Genomic DNA, 4,489 nt, shown 5'->3' with positions numbered 1-4,489 from the left:
GTTATGTCCAGTCCTCATCTCCCCACATGGATTCATCAACATAGTCATCATAATCATAATTGTACTAATCAGGTTGTTCTTCTGCATCCCGAAACAAATAAAATGATGTATCAGCGCCATCCTCTAGAGGCTCGCTATTTTCAGCAGTTGCTGCTCCTGAACGAGCTGCTCATGCTCAGGTGGCAACTCGTTAGGATCAAAGTCGTGGTTGTTCATCATGGAGACTTGGACCCCTGCAGGTGTCATTTTCCCCGCTGCCAGGCTCGCACTAGAGAGAGATCCAATTTCCATTTTTCTAGAGCAAGCTGGAAGCGTAGAACCATACCTTGTACTCTCATTCTTTCGTTAGCTAGCCATAATATATGTGCTTTGAAAGGTAGTTCTTTTTACTAGAAAGTACTTACAGAGGGCACTGAGGCGCAGCTTCGAGCTAGGCGAGATTCTCTATTGTTGCTTCTTATTAGCCAGATCCCGCACCAGGTTTTCCAGGTGGAACAGTTCCGGGATCTTATGAATCTGCGACCAGACGTGAATCTGGTTCAGAACCACAGATCGCGGGTTAGCCATCCCGTCGTAAGGCTTCTTTATACGCCATCGTTGCGGAACATCCATGACCCTTCTTCCATGAGCTTCTGCCAGTCGCCAAGGCACAAAACTGGAACAACAAACAGGTTGTACTCCACTGCTCGGAACATCACACCCTGTGCCATGTTCCAAGTGAACTAGATCATTGAGAAAAAGGATTGGCTACTGAAGGGATGCGGCGTGGCCACTTTCGCAAGGGCCATCCACCGACCCTTCTACTATCGGTTTTTAGTATTGGCTACTACTATACTAGCTACTCACCTATCGGTCTAATGGGCATACTTGGAGAAAGGAGCACTTCTCGCCTATAATGTTGGGTTGGCAACCTACCCATTCGTTGAAGTACTTCCTTCATACGGCCCAAAGAAAGGCGGCTAAGCCGTCTTAGTTCGTGAACAATGACCCAGGTGCATAAAAAGGAAATCAAGTTTGGGAATTGGCAATCCTTAGACTATATGGATGAAGCAAAGGAGCCTAACCTACCTGCAACTATGCTTTAAAGCAAAGAAATCTATCGAGTTCTCATTCCAGTCCGAGGGGATATCTGAAGCTACCAATCCGGGATCTCAGTCAAATCCAAACCTAGCACTTTTGTATTTATTGCTTCTCCTTTTAGAAGGTCCGTAGCCGAGTAGAAGAGAAGAAAAGAGATTTCCTTATCTGCATGCCAGCTTTCATTCCTACTTTTCATGAAAGAAAGGTCAGTTGCTACCGAAAAGTCGACTAAACTTTCACAACTGTCACCTATCTTTAAGCACCTTCTAGGTCGCTTCCCAACTTAATGCATTCAAGTCTGCCTTCGATACTGGTACTTTGGAATCAAGTGCCCAACAAGCGATATCAGGAGTCTTTGGCTGAAGAACTCATGGATAAGAAGGTTTTTCCATAAGTATATAAAATCTATAGTCACGCTTAACATGCGAAAGCTTGTAAAAATGGCATCCCCTGCGAAAACCAATAGGATTTGTTGGGCCATCGAACACTAGTTTCTGGTTTCTCAAGACCTTGAGGCAAGGGCAGTTACTCAACATCTTCTCAATATTGAATGTGCAGTTTTCCCTCATTTTTTCGATTCCACTTTTGTATAAGAAATTAGTGTCAAGGGATGGAGTTCCTATTTCGTTAACTAAGTCTCGTGTTGTTTGCTTGAGGAAGGGACGGCCGTAGATAAATTTCCATTACTAATCTTACACATTCCCATGAACAATAAAGAAAAGAAGAAAAGGCTATTCCTTAGACACGGAGGTGGGATTAAGGCATCATGCGGAACTCCAACAACGTAGACCAGATGACTTATTTATTGGAAATAGGTTTAGGAGCCTGATCCTGCAGCTGAGCTAGCATGGGCACGATCCACATCGAGTGGAACTACTATAACTATATATGTGGAAGGAAGGTGGAACCTTCACCGGATCATAGTTAGGTGGCACCCATTCCACAGTGGGCTGACGTCACACTGCCTCTTCAATAGCTAGCGGGAAATAATCAGAAAGTGAATCATCAACCACTCATTTAGAAGCCGCTCATGCAACAATGTTTAAGTAAATCCTTCCGCCCTTATTTTCTTTATTCTAGTTGTTGGAGGAAATGCGCCTTGAACACATTACATATACTAGCTGAGCTTTGTCCCTAATCGTGACTAGTTTTCATTAGTTTCGATCAAATTTCCCCCTAGCCGGCAATGCATCAGCTTCTCAAAATCTAGGAAGCTCTGAAAAAAAGTCATCATTATGAAAAGATACTAGCGCTACTAATAAGGGAAGATACTTTTTTCTTAGAAATGAATAAAGCAGAAAACTAAAGAAGATACTTTCAGGGTTGCCCAAGAAGACACTTTCAGGGTTTGTCTTGAGTAGTTTGTCTTAAGTGGATCCCATAAGTAGTTTGTCTTGTTTCAGTCTGTACAAGAAGATACTTTCAGGGTTGCCCAAGAAGGGATGGGCCTATCTATTGGTCGTACTACTTCCGCGGGAGAGGCAGGATTTCGGTGCCGTCCACATGGGTCCGGCTGTCGATCACAAGGGTCTAGATACGTGTCTAGAACAGAAAAGTATGCTACATATTGCTTTGCTCTAGTTCCCTCTGCTTACACCTGGTCAATTCGTTGATCGCTCCTTTTATTTCTGATTTTCAAAAGGGCCCCGCTCTCATCTCTGCTGACGAAGCCTTTATCTCTGTCTCTGTTATCCTCGTACCTGCTGGCTCTTCGACTGATAGAGTCTATGCTATTGGTGAAGCTGGTTCTACCTCAACAATATGATCAGCAAATGGATTTTCAACTAACAGCCTCTGCTTCAATTTGTCATGAAAGGTTGACTAGTTTTCACCGAATCTTCAATTACGCACCGGTAACTTTTTCCATTTGCGAGGTCTAGAGGGGAAGATAAAGTACAACCTAGTTCAGAGAGTCACGATTGAATCCAGGTTTATTCAGCAGCAGCTACAGCAATACTCTAATATTGATTTGATTCTCCGCTAGACACCAAGGTAGAAGACTTCTTGATCCACAAAAGAAGTATGCTTTATTTGCTTATAGAAAAAAAGTATACGCTTTTTCAGGGAAAAATAGATGGAATAGGGAATTCGGCAGTTTGAAGAGGTAGCCTTTTTCAGTAGCAGTCTTGTAAGGCTGAGCGCATTGCCTGATTTAATCTATACTGGCGATAGTCTTTCCTCTTATAAAGCCTGAGCGCATTGCATGATTTAATGCCAGCTCTTTGTCATACATCTTTTGTAGAACCAATAAATATAAGGGATATGTGTTAGCACATCTTGTTCGTGCTCTGCACCATGTTTTTCCTGTATACCGGCAGCTAGCATCCCATCAGTAACCTACGGGCGAGATTTCTTGAGGGGGGCTGGCCATGTTTTTTTAACCCACCCTTTCATTCACTTAAGACCCAAAACAGAAAAGGTTTGCAATCCATATACTAGAATTTGGTTCCACTAATGTACAAGGACTAAACTGGTCGACTCCACCGTAGGGTGCGATATGTTGAGCTTCCTCGACGCCTACTCTGGGTATCAGCAAGTCTATATGGCTGAGGAAGACAAAGAAAAAACTAGTTTTATCGCCCCTTCCTTCTGCTACAAGCGGATGCCCTTTGGTTTGATAAATGCCAGCGCCACATTTAAGCACCTAATGAGCCTCATTCTCAGGTCTTAGTTGGGTCGTAATGCAGAAATGTACGTTGATGATGCCGTCTTCAAAAGCCGCTTGGCAGGGACTCACCCCAAAAACACCTCTTTTTTGCATTTGCTGAGCAGAACCAGTTACCAGATCCTACTCCTAAGCTCTATGCTCTACTTCGGCCTTGCTCTCACTTATGGGGAGGAAGTGCTATAAGCAGAAATTCATGTTGGCTAACTATTCTATCCAGGCGGAAGTTGTTTTCATAGGAAAGACGAAAGGTTTTGCACATTGGTTGTATCGAATTTCCCTTTCTAATAGCATACACAAATAGATCTAAAAGTTACGACGATGATAAGGTAAATGAAAACCTTTGATTTACCTTACCATCAGTTATGTCTTATCTCTGTGCCTCCTCTAGCCATTTCATAATTGGATATCGTCATTCAAATCTATTATGACAACTGTTTGGTAAGCAGGGATTCGAATCAAACAATAAATACCAACTCTAAGTGTGATGGATAGTACCTGGTGCCTAATTTCATGGTATCACTACTGGAATCAGGATCTTTGTTGTCAGCCAGATCTTTGCTGTCAGCCAGTTGACAACAAAGAATGTCTTTGCCATCAGCTTATATAAGGCTGACGACAAAGATCATGTTTGTCATCAGCCAGATCTTTGCCGTCTGCTAGAGGATGACATAGAAGCTTTGTCGTCCGCTAGCAGATGGCAAAGAGGGATGGTGGCCTACTTGCGAGAGCCACCTAATGGCC

This window comes from Triticum dicoccoides, chromosome 4A, assembly GCF_002162155.2.
Source record: "Triticum dicoccoides isolate Atlit2015 ecotype Zavitan chromosome 4A, WEW_v2.0, whole genome shotgun sequence".
Lineage (NCBI taxonomy): Eukaryota > Viridiplantae > Streptophyta > Magnoliopsida > Poales > Poaceae > Triticum > Triticum dicoccoides.
The sequence above is the reverse complement of the archived record's forward strand: the minus strand, read 5'-3'. Positions refer to the sequence as shown.